Genomic DNA, 13,304 nt, shown 5'->3' with positions numbered 1-13,304 from the left:
AGCTCTCTAAACGGCAATCATTGCAGCTGACATAAAAGAAGGAAGCTCACCGCTGAGGGACGAAACCTCCTGCTTGAAAAACAAAACAAATCCCTTATTTTCTTCCTGTCGGACAGTAACTAATTTCAGTCCAATTATTTCTTTCAAAAGAATAAAGAAACTTCCATGTCTGAAAACCACACAGAAAAGCGGTTCAACACAAAACACACTAGCCCTGGTAATGGTGCCAGTTCCAAAGAAGCTGCACCGCTGGGGTTTGGGCAGCTTTGAAGATTTGAATGGCTGGTTAAAGGCCTGCACAGAAGGACCAGGGAAAGACAAACAAGCCTCAAAGGCACAGCACACCCCCTCAGACCTGATAGCATCCTTTAGCCACTTCAAAAGAGCGCAAGTCTGTTTGATATTCACTTTTCCTCCTTGAATTTGGAAACATGTAAACAGAGAGCTGGGCCAGCAGCCTTGAGCTGAATGCAGGATCCGCAGAGGGAAGTAGGAGGGTCCGTGGCACAGCTGGCCTGGCCTGGCTGTTGTCAAACGGGAAGGTCTATCTGGTGGTGGCCCCTGTAGATCAAACAAAAGATACAGACCCTTTGAGAATATATGACTATACATTTGGGAACTTCCTGGCCTGGCACAAGGTTACCATATAGGATTTCATGCCAGACCTCCTTTGCTAGCTGTCGGGATTTTGTTGCAGCTCTTGAGAGTTGTCCAGCTTCTCTGAATGACCCCCCTCCTGCAATTTGCTGTGCATGTACACAGTCCTCAATCTTCTTAATAAGGAGTACACTTTAAACAGCCAAAGAAGAAAAACCAAAAGCTGTAACCCTAAAGGATGGAAATCCAGGAAGAAAGCAAAAATAACCCAGTGTTTATTATTTTTAGGTTAGCGAGAATTTTATGAACGGTCTCATAGTTGGGTGCCTGACTCATGATACTTAAAAGCTTGAGGATGTTAAACCTATAATTATTTACTACTGGAAAATCAAAGAGAAACACCAATTTTCATAAACCTCAAACTTCAGAACATAAGCCAATCTCTGCTTGCACCAAGAGCCTCTTTTTGAAGTAGGCTATTTTAGAAAGGCTCTTTATGGAAATTCCTCTGAAACACCCTGTTCTGACGTCTGCTGGAGATGGCAAACAACAGTAAATGAGCCACCGGTCAGATGGGTTAGCAGTTCCTTGAGCAGTAAGGTGCCTGCCGACCAAAATATGTGGTCAGCAAAACATGTGAGTAATTCCTCAAGAGGCTCACTGAAGCCACCCCGTCAATCCTGTGGTGTCACTACTTTTGTTGCTACTCTGTTAGAAAATAAGGGGGGAAAAAACCACTTTGCCTGAGCTTCTGTGAGTTGATATTTCTCCCCAGAGCCCCCCACCAAGAGAAATTTCTCATCATGCTATCGATTCTCTCCCTACAGCCCTCATTCAGACTGCCAGCTTGCCTTTAAAGTACAGGTCCCACAGAACTTTTGCAATAGTTCTTGCTCTGCAAAACAAATTCCTTTTGCCCTCCTGTCCTTGCTCTGCTCTCCAATCAGATCCCACCTCTTTCCTTCTCACTTAAGATTGGGGTCATTTTGCCCATTTCCTGATACTGACATTGCAGAGCAGGGCTTGCAAATCCCATCACTGCCACCAAAAAGACTCCAGGGACCAAAAAGCTAAGGAAAAAGCATCTTTGGTTAGTTTTTCCCTTCCCCAAATTTTCAAAATTCAGGTGGGATGAGCTTCAAGGCTCACCTCTGAATGCAGTCACTTGTGCGAACAGGGCTCTACCACAAAGCAAAGGAGCATGATAGAAACAAGAGATCTAAAGGCTCCTGTCTGTACTCTCTCAGGCTTCTTCCCTTTGCTTTATCAGGGTGCCTTACATTAAAAGGAATTTCACAGTTTAAAGGTTGTATCAGTCTGCAGCTGGCTATGAAAGGCTCACCATGAAAATACTTCAACAGTGAGTGAGTGACTGGGTGGAGATGGCCTATGCACAGCCCCTCTGCAGCTATTGTTCGGCATTTTGTCTGAATAGGTTTGGAAGCCTCTTCCATGAAGAGCTGATCTTTTCTCCTCCTCTGCCACTTACTTCTCCCACTTTCATGTTTTGTACTTCAGAGCTGTGCTGCTTTGCTAGCCAGGGTCAGCACAAGGTCATGACTTGTGACATGAGGTTAATGTAGTTGTTAAGTAACAACATGAGTCTTTTCAATGGCATGAATATTCCACCCCACCCTCTCCCAGACACACACACGCTTTCTGTCTCCAGGCTGAAGCCTCAGTTGAATACTTGTTTAATGTAAGGACGATCATGCGAGTCCCTTGGACAATATGCAATGCAGTTATACATATTTCAATTGCCACATAACCTGGCAAAATAAGCTATTTAATAAGTAGCACTGAAAGATTACCAATCACTTTAAAAAGTTGGGCAAATATTGTGACTGCCTTTTGATAGCTGAAAATGAATGATAAATATTGACTGTACTGTTCTATTGTGAACAAGAACAGAAAAGTTCAGGTTGATCCAAATCTCTAAATTTGCTGAACACCTGCAGTAATAATTTACTTTAAGGGGGGCTGCATATGCTTAGGAAACAGTTCAGGTGATCAGGATGAGACTTTTGGAGATGGAGATGTGAAAATCATGGAATTGTATTTCAAGTTTGCAGATCTTTGCAGTCAAAGCACTTTGATGTGAGGGTTGTCTTTGGGAGGATGGGAAGGAAGAGGGAGATGAAAGAAGGTTTTAGAAAGTGTCAAGCCAAGATGCACCAAATTTTTTTCCTACCCTCTTCTGACAAACCGCTAACAAATGCATTATTGGAACAATACCTTAACAGATATTTCCCATTTCTATTTTCTGTACTTCAGATGATCATACTCCATGTAGTGTGTAATTGTCCAACATAAATGACAGCAGGATACTGGATCAGATATTAGCATCATAATATGGTACAAGTCCCCTGTTTGACAACCACATGCAAGTGTGAAAGGGGCAATAGTTAGGGCTGGAGAAGAGAAATCCTACCAACTGTCTGCTTTGCTAATGACACAGCTTTGTCTGTGTCTCTGAATTCTGAAAGGGGTCTCAGAATAGCTATTTACCTACCTCCCTTAATCTGATGGGAACCTTTTGATCTCAGCTGGATCTGGCCACTCAGTTTACAAAGTACAATTAAAGACAGATAAAGCCTCTTGAAAACAAATCATTCAAATCAGAAGACCCTAGAAAAGAAGCCCAATGATCTTAAGTCAAACCCCTGCAACTTTAGTGACTAAGATTTTGAATCCAAGATCACCCCTGAAAGAAGAAAGGGGCTGAGGCAAGCTATACTTGATGTCTGGCTCGAAATATGAATCAGAGCAGCAAGGCAAAGCAAACCAAACAGTACAACTTCCCTCGAAGAAAGAGAAACAAAAATCCAAATCTATTAGTTTGACAGGCTTCTCTAGCTGCAATTATCACATAGCTGCAGACTTGCAAACTCTTACTACTGTGGCAGATTTGTAAACCACCAGGTATTTCACACCTACATTGCACAGTCTGACAGAGCTATCCGGAAAAGAAAGCAGATCTCATTTCTCAAGAAAAGATGTCAAAGCATTTTGAAATGGTTATTATTGTCAGAATTGTGAATACAATGCAATTTTGGGCTGCAGTATAAGTTGCAAAGCTATGGCTTAGCATTCATAGCCAATATGAACCAGTAGAAACACAGCCATTCAGAACTGAATTCCTCTTTGATGCAAGTCCCTCTGAAGAGTGCTGTACTAAAGAACTGGTGTCTCATAAGGTGACACATCCAAGCAGGGCCATGCTTGTCATCAGAGATCCCCCAGGTGTCAAGGACAGGAAAGGAAATCAAGCTGTGCTGTTTCTCTCTTCAGTTCAGTTGTTACCCAATTGATGGGTGCTGTGGTGAAGCTATGGAATGAGTCGCAAAGGACCGGCATCTATCAAGCACTGCCTTACTTCTGTTTCAGACCCCCGAAGGACTAGTTGAGATAAAGACAGAAAATAAAAACATTAATTTACTATTTGGTGTACGGCCTAAAGTGTTATTTCAGAATCTCTTCTGTGTCTCTTGCTCAGTGATGGCTTTACTGTTCTAGATGGGTCTGATGTTTTATGGAAACCAGAGGTACCAGGTTTTGCTTTAGACAATTGTCACTGAAGTAGCTTTAAAAGCAACTGTCATGGTTTTATGTGGGTTTCCATGAACTTACAACAGCTGTCCAGTTATAAAGCAGCCTACAAAACATCTGTGAGAGGCCCCAGAGAAGGAAGTTGGTTCCTATATGCCACAGATGTGTAGACAGCAGGAGAGTTAAACACAGCAGGACAATTAGGGGCCCGAGGGAACTTGGGCTTTTCATTTCTAAAGATGTAGTGAACCCTTTATGAGAGGGAATGGTCAGAACCAGATATGGGGCAAATTACAGTCAGCACAATCTCTGTCTCCTTCTCCCTTGCTCTGCAGGGGATTTCTAATCTTGACTTGCAGCTACTCCTTTCTTTCCAGCTATGCTAACTTTCCATTGTATTCAAGACTCACCAAAGGGCTCATATCCCAGGGTTTCCTCTCTGAATTCCAGCTAAGACTGACTAAACAGGGCCTGGATCCACCAGCCAAATATTACCTCCAGCCCATGACATTTTTTTCTTCCTAGTCTTTTCTGCAGAAGAGTGATTCTTCTTTGCTATTTACTTTCTTGGTAGAAAGTAAGACAATGCTCCTGCCCGCTCCCTTATATTTCCATTGACAGATTCTTCCTCAACACTCTCACCGTTGACCTGTGATCCCAGCAAACTATCAGCATTGAATGTAACATGCATGGTATCAAGTGTATCATACTTAAAACCAAACGGTAATACATTTTGTCCAAGTGCTGATTGTTGTGGAAAATGGATCTACACACCAAGCAGGGAAAGAAATTGCTTACAATGACCTATGTTCATCACACTATGATAAAAAAAAACTAAAATTTAAGTAGAATAGTAAAACTTACTAAAGTGCTATAATGCCTCTGAAGGGACACCTATCCCTAACAGTTTCTGTGTCTGAACACTGATGTTATTTTGAATGGCATCTTTTCATAATGTAATAAGATGTCACCAAACTTTTGAACTAATGCAGTAAGATCTTTTTTTTTTTTTTTTTTTTTTTTATAATGAGGAGAAATGAAGAAAGAGAATACCTTTTCATTGTGAATACTTTATGTAAAGACAAAATTTTGTTACTGCAATAAATTCCAAAATTAATATATATGGAGATAAGGATAACTGGGTAATGTACTGTGCATTAATACAGCCAGACTGAAGAGCTATAGGACCAAGCCTAGTACAAAAACATGCCAGCAGAGGGTACTCATACTTTGAATATCCCAGTGCCGGTGTGCACTGTAATGCTCCTGAGGACTGGAGGGACAGCACTGGAGGACAGTAGGGGACCTTCAAGAGTAAGCAAAGCACTGAAGTGAATGAAAGACTGCCCATTAGCTGCTTACCACTCTCCTGTCACCGAAGAGCTTCATTAGGAGCAGCTGTGAGTAATGTAGCAAGAAAAAGAACATAAATCAAACTCTGAAAATGTTGCCAAAGACAATGATTTATAGGTTGTTTCCAAAAAGCTACTCTTTAACCCTCAGTCTAGGACAAGCAGAAGGTCATAACTACTACAAAACAGCTAGATTGATGAAACTATCATAAACTTATTTGTTATGCTTCCATAGCTAAAATGTTACAGCTAAAGGAATACAAGTCCAAGTGTAAGTAGTATCAGTATATACATGCTCATACCAATACTTGGATTCCTCCTCCCCACCTTTGTTTTGGCTTTGGATTGGAAAAACATGATAGATACACACTGCTCAGTGCTAAGATACATGGAAGCAACATTTTGACACCAAGAATCCCCAGAAAAAGGAGTTTCCTTATGATGTATTTACAACATAGCCTTTTAAGAAGTAAAATTTCATAACCAATATTTAGTAATACAAAATTACTGAGTACCAAGCTGCCTTTTACCTTGCTTTGAACCCTAAGCACCAAATTAACTGCTACTGTAACATCACTACTGCAATTTAGTCATATCAGAGATAAATATAGCATGCCTGTCTTTGACTTGGGGCCTTATCTGGCAAACTCTTCAAAAAATTCCACACATAAGCCTTCCTCTCCCCAGCAGCAAATTAAATGATTAAATGAAAAGAAACTTCCTTTCTGTAGAAAGCAAGACAACTACTGGACCAATTTTCACAATTATCCAAAGAATAAAGAAATATACAGGCTGTCATAAATAAGAATAAAAGCAGTCCCTTGAGTTGTATTAAACATGGACTTTCTTTGTAGTGCTATAGTGACTAAACTTCTACATGCCTCAGTTTCTAAATCAGTAATATGAATTGTAAACTGGGAAACTGCCAGGAGGCAAATCTGCAAATTAATATCTGCAAACTGCTTTTTGATGATTAGTTAAAAAGAAATTAAGAAGGACCAAGTATTATTAGTAAAGAAGGCAAACTTGCTAATGGACTCATCAGCAGAGGGGAACTTCCATGGAAGATGAGGAATGTAGTTAGACCAGAAATCAAAAGATGTCATGTGAGCTGCAAAACTGAAAGAAAAGCATCTTCAACCACAGGAGAGAATTGCTGTATCCATGAGATGGAGCAGCCAGTTGAAAATATTGTTTCTGATAATTAATTTTTTGAGATATATTTCAGTCCTACCATTGAAGAAATTCTTCTTAACTAGCTAAACCCTGGTATACGCATAAATAATTTGGATGTCCCTCACTCAAGCAGGGATGCAGCACTTCCGGTTTGGGCTTTTTTTTTTTTTTTGGTAGTACGAGGATTGTTACTTTGACCATGGAATCTTCTGAAAAACGTAAAAAGGACAGTACTCACAGTGAGTGCTGATTTCTGGTCTTGATAGTTGAATAGATTTAATATCAATTCCCTTCGTGTTAGAAAATACACTAGGATATATACCAGATGATATTTCCAGAGCAGCTGGTTCTTAAATACATCTTCTCTGAGAAGAACCAACAGTGTAGCTATTGCATTTCACAGAATCACAGAATCACAGAATCAACTAGGTTGGAAAGGACCTTGAAGATCATCTAGTCCAACCGTTAACCTAACACTGCCAGTTCCCATCTACACCATATCCCTCAGCGCTATGTCGACCCTACTCTTAAACACCTCCAGGGATGGGGACTCTACCACCTCCCTGGGCAGCCCATTCCAACGCCTAACAACCCGTTCTGTAAAGAAATGCTTCCTAATATCCAGTCTAAACCTTCCCTGGCACAACTTGAGGCCATTACCTCTTGTCCTATCGCTTATTACTTGGTTAAAGAGACTCATCCCCAGTTGTCTGCAACCTCCTTTCAGGTAGCTGTAGAGGGCGATGAGGTCTCCCCTCAGCCTCCTCTTCTCCAGACTAAACAACCCCAGTTCCCTCAGCCGCTCCTCGTACAACATGTGCTCCAGACCCTTCACCAGCTTCATTGCCCTTCTTTGGACACTCTCGAGTAATTCAATGTCCTTTTTGTAGTGAGGGGCCCAAAACTGAACACAGTAATCGAGGTGCGGCCTCACCAGTGCCGAGTACAGGGGTAAGATCCTTTCCCTGTCCCTGCTGGCCACGCTATTTCTGATACAAGCCAGGATGCCATTGGCCTTCTTGGCCACCTGGGCACACTGCTGGCTCATGTTCAGCCGGCTGTCAATCAACACCCCCAGGTCCCTCTCTGACTGGCAACTCTCCAGCTACTCCTCCCCAAGCCTGTAGTGCTGCTGGGGGTTGTTGTGACCCAAGTGGAGCACCCGGCATTTGGCCTTATTGAACGTCATACAGTTGGCCTCAGCCCATCGCTCCAGCCTGTAATGAATTATGAATTCAGAGCAAGGCTCCAGATTTCAAACAAAAGTGAATGTTAAAGTGGGCTATGACCAAAAGAGCATTTTTAGTTTGCATGCAAGGTATGTACTTCAATGAATACTATATGATAGATCTGTGTTCTGTTTCACCTGATGTCTCTTGTGTTTTTATTAAAATGATTATTAAAGGTATTTCTTGAGTATAGGCAGCAAGATCTGTCTTACTGTATGCACTAACGAATCTAATTCAGGAGAGAAGGACTGATACCATCAATTGGCATGGAGCGGCCTCCTTTCAGAGTTAGGTCCATCATAGCAACATGGTGGTCAAAACACAAATGAAAGCTCTTCCAGTGAAGGTCTATTTAAAATATCTGACTGCAGTCACAAACATATTCTATTTCTCAAAGTAACTGCTTCATACCAAAGTCAGATTCCTTCATTTTTCCGGTAAAAATATTTTTAGTTCTTTCAGTATTTTGAGGCTCATACAAGTATGGATGACTGAGCTGGAAGAGTCATGCCTTACCCAAAACTATTTTATTATGTTCAGACTGCAGAGTCTCAATAAATTGAACCAAACAAATTCTTCATAATAAAAAACCCCCTGACTTAGTAGCACTTTTGCTAATATTCTGTGGAAGAGGTGTGTTTTCTTATGTTAACTCACCACTGGAATGTAGTTAACAAGGACCTTCTTCCTAAGTCATGCATAGCTTAAATTCAAGGCAGGCTGCTAAAACTGGTCAGAACAGTCTCTCAGGGCTGCTTACATTGTTCGACAAGATGATCCTATAAAATACTGTTCAATATTCTTGTGTACAGAAACACAAAAAAGTTGGTTTCTGCAGATAGTGACTTGAGTGTTTAGGAAGAGAACTGGCTGGAAGAGAATTAGTATTGGAATATTCTGTGTCAGATGAAGGTACCTTTATTTTTTACTGAACTTGCCACCACCACCCGCATCAGAATTCAGCTTAATGGAGAAGCACAGCAGAGGACTTTCATTACTGCAGAGATTCATAATTATGGTCAAGAAACTTATTTACTACATCCATGAAAACTCTCAGAAAATCTGAGGCATCTGGTCCAGAATTGAAGGTGGCAGAATTATATTTCTCCAGAAAAGAGCCCAAAGTACATGTTACAGAAGCATGTAGGACTTAACAGCTGGGTCCACCAGAAACCAGCCTGGTAACGATTCCAAGTTGTGGCAGAATTATTTAAAAAAATAAAGTGTTCCTAGGACAGGTTTATTCTATTTTCACAGCTGTGTTATTGTTGTGACACTTTAGATTTCTATTCCAGAGTTCACCTAAAAAACAAGAAGTGATCTACAAGTACAAAGATTATGGAAAGCCCTATAGTCAGGGTCGTGGTGTCCTTTCCAAGCTAGCATCTGGGACACAACCACCGAAACTGTGTGTGCTCTCCTTCTCACATTATCTCCAGTGGCCCTGCAACAAGCAGAAGAAAACAGCTAGAGCTGCAGGTCCCCTGGGATGGTCTGCAGAGTTCCTAACTGTCAGCTAAAAAAATGTAACCTCATGATTTGGATATGGAGTAGCTTGGTCTAGGAATGTGAGAAATAACTCATACCAGATGCCACAATGGCATTTTTAGAAAAGTTCTATTAATGGTAAAATTGTACTTTAAGCAGCTATATTGCTTATTTCTCTGATCTCTTTCTCAGTGCTGTGGCAGAATGAATTCTTGTAGATTAGCTTGTTGATGGGTAATCCTATTTAGTGGGTATCTTTGCTGCAAGGCAGTCCTGGCTTCCCACCCATTCAGTCAGGAATGTTTATATTTAGCTATTTTCTGGAAACAGAGCTCCAGCTGCAGCACATAGCAATTACTTTGGATGGATCTTGTTTTTCCTCAGGACATGTCTTTTTCTTGGTGTAGACTGAACAGTCTCACTAGAAATGTCACTTTGCCTGAACAGAGTTTTGAAGAACAAGTACGTTTAACTAGTATGGGTCCAGATCTGTGTTAGAACTTGATGAGACTTGCAGCCATCTCACATTCCTCTATTCAACCCTTTTGGGTGTATATTGCTGTTATTAAAAATTGATTGTTGTAAATACCAAAGGTATTATAGGGCAATTTTAGTAACTAAAAGCTCCAGGGAGAAAAAAAATTCCAAGGTGTCTCAGTACATTTTGCCTCTCTAACATCCATATGTGGAGAGTCTTCTTCACTCTCTTGTAGGAGGGTGCTATATACTATTAAATAGATGGACATTGAGTCTCAACTTAAATCAGGCAGCAATGCAGTAATCCCTACAGAGGTATTTTCTACATACATATTTAAATTGCTTTGGCACCTGCTGTGCTGAACGGCTTGCAGCAAGCTCTTGGTAGAGAGATGATGAATGTAACCTGCCAGTTTTTATGAGTTTTAGGATCTTAATTTTTATTCTTTAACATTCTTTGCATAGCTATCAAAGTACATTGTCCCACTGATGATGGGTAGTTTGACATGTAGGACTGATGCAGTAATTTCTTGAATGCAGGTGTAGGTTGCACCTGTATGGCTGGATGAAATACAACCAAAAATAGACACTTTGAAAGATACTGCTCTTGAAAAATGCTTGAAAGATGTTGTGGTGGCATGAACAAAGGGGATCTCTGGTTTAGTTTTCCAAATGTAGATGTCTTCCTAGCAAAGAACATTGTATGACCAAGCAGAATACAGCCTTTGTCCTAGAAGTAACCTTGTTAAAGCAGACAGCACTCCTTGTAAGACTGGAAGGGGACTGGCCCTATGGTCATCCAAAGAGTACCCACTGGCAGACAATTCAAAATGAAAGGTGATTAAAATCCCAAAACTCCTATCTACCGAGTATTTTACACTTATGCCAGAGAAATAAAGGTGTTCCGTCTATTACCTTGATATAAATAATGAACAAGACCTGAACATACTCCAGAAACTCCACACTACGCTCTATATTCCATAACCCAGACATACTCATTGCTGTTGCTACTAAATCCTTGTGGCAGGGAGTTTACGTACACTAGGAGTAGTGCTGCAGACTTCCTGTGACTCCTGCTTCTCCAGGAAGACGGCAGCAAGCTGCCACAGGCTCACTTGGGACTTTAAGGGGAAGAGTTTCCTGTTAGGGACAGGATAATACCTCTTGTCATACACAGCCTTTTCCTCTGACCCAACTGTCCAACAAGCGCTGTTCACAAACACAGACAGCAGAAAGTCAGCATTTGTTTTTAAACAGTTAACAGGACAAAAGTGGCTAGAGGTCAAACTCTGAACCCTGCAGAAACACCTTATTTAGTTAATACTCTATATCAGGGAGCAGCAGTACTTCCCAGGCACAAAATTATACAGATAATATTCCTGAATTGGATCAAGTCTACCTAGTATCTGTTATCAGTTTTAACTAAGAGAACAGTGTTGCAATTACAGGCTATAAAGTAAATTGACCATCATAGTTGCTTTATAAAAAATAATTGCTAGAAACTTGATGGTACCTTATCTCTTTTCTTCAAGAAGTTAAGAAGGGAAGGGAGTCAAGGCATTTGGGCTCAGCATTGCAAAAGATCAAATCCAATCCTGTAAAATAATAACAGAAATTCAGTGGGACCTGAAATTGGCGTAGTGAAATGTTATTTTATCTATTGCTACAATATCTTTCTTGACAGGTGTTATATTTCTGAAGTCTCATTTAAAATACTGCAACAGAAGCATCGTGATAAAAAGGAATCTGTGTTGGTTACAAAGCAGCTGCAATATTTCAACATTATCATTTAAAAATTATGAAATAGCCATCAATATTATTCTCAACACAGCAAATCAGGAAAGCAATTTGCTTCATGTACCTTTTTTTTTTTTTTTTTTTTACATTATCATATCTGCTCCACTGTAAAAAGCCAGATGGGTTATTCCCCTCCTAAGAAAAGCCAGATGCCCTCTTTATATCTGCTAACACACACTTTTCTATAAGCAGAGAATCAAGCTGTTTACTTCTAATGAAAACACTCTACAGATCCATCAAATAAAGTACTCCAGCATTGTTAATAACTGACCACTGTTAACAAAACACCACAAGGAAAGATGTAAAATAGTCCTAAGTCATTACTAACATATACAAGATTCTTATGCTGTATTTCTTAATATTCTGTTGGCTCCCATTTATAAATTTCAAACACTGGGACTCTGACTACTTCCTATAAATATACAGCATGCAATTCATATGTGGGAATAATTTGCAGCAAACATAAAAAAATACTGCAAAAAGAACAACAGTACTATAGAATCTGGCAGAACGAATCCAATGTGCTTAGGGCCTTGGATTTACCAGAATCCACTGTGTCTTCATGCACGCGTACTTCCATTGCTCTGCTTTCCACAAAAGGGAGATTCCAGGCCATTTAATCATAAATTCCTGGGATGACTCTCTCTCCTTGTTTGTGGGATTTGTTTTTTAATTGTGTTTACATTCTTGTGTGTGGGTTGGGAATTTAGGTTTGTTTGTGATGAAACATCAAAGTTGAGTCTCAAATTAATACTGTGCAGTCATATATTCTTTGCACCTTCCCACAAGAGGACGACAGAAACAACACAGTTACCAAGTTTTATGCAACATTAATGGGATTAAACCAATCCATAAACCTTTGGGTCTTGTGATTCTGCTACCCCATTCAATTTTCCTAGTTATTTTTCCTATTGATTGTCTATTTTTCTTTTCAGATTTTACAGAGAAACCTTTCTAAATCTTCATGTGAAATAGAAAAAAATAATATTCCGTAAACATGCAAGTATATTAAAAAAAATAATATTCTGTAAACACACAAGTACATTAAATTGATATATCTATATCTAATTCTGTTTTCAGAAAGTGGCATTTTAATCCTGACATATGCATTGCACAGGTATGTGGCCTATAATCTCTCTCCACATAGCATCACAGCGGTTACTGTACAAATTACACCATCACACGCAGGAAATTATCAGCAGTTAGAGCAGATAAAAGCTTGAACTGAGATTTCTCTCTTTTTTCATAGAGAGTCCTCTCGGTTATCAAAATGTACACAAGTAATTTAGCAGAACTGCTAGTAAATAAAAAGTTGTCCAGTTCTGCAGAAGAACTTTGGTGTTTCAAAATCAACAGAGAGTGAAAACCAACAGATTGTGGGGTTTGCAAGAGGTGCCAGTGAAGAGACAGCAGACTGAGATTCTCATCAACATAAGGTTAACCAAAGTTATAATTTGAGTGTTACTGGAGAAAGTATTTCTCTCCCAAATGTTGCGATGTTTCTCAGGCAAAATGTTTACATCTGAAACTGTATGGGCTGCTCTTCAGATTTACATAATATATTAACGGCTAGCACAACAATCCAGTGGAGCAATCCATCTATGCTTTGCAGACTGAATCGTCAGCTGTGGTTTGGGAT

Source organism: Strix uralensis, chromosome 13 (assembly GCF_047716275.1).
Source record: "Strix uralensis isolate ZFMK-TIS-50842 chromosome 13, bStrUra1, whole genome shotgun sequence".
In the NCBI taxonomy this organism is placed as follows: Eukaryota; Metazoa; Chordata; class Aves; order Strigiformes; family Strigidae; genus Strix; species Strix uralensis.
This window is presented reverse-complemented; position numbering follows the sequence as displayed.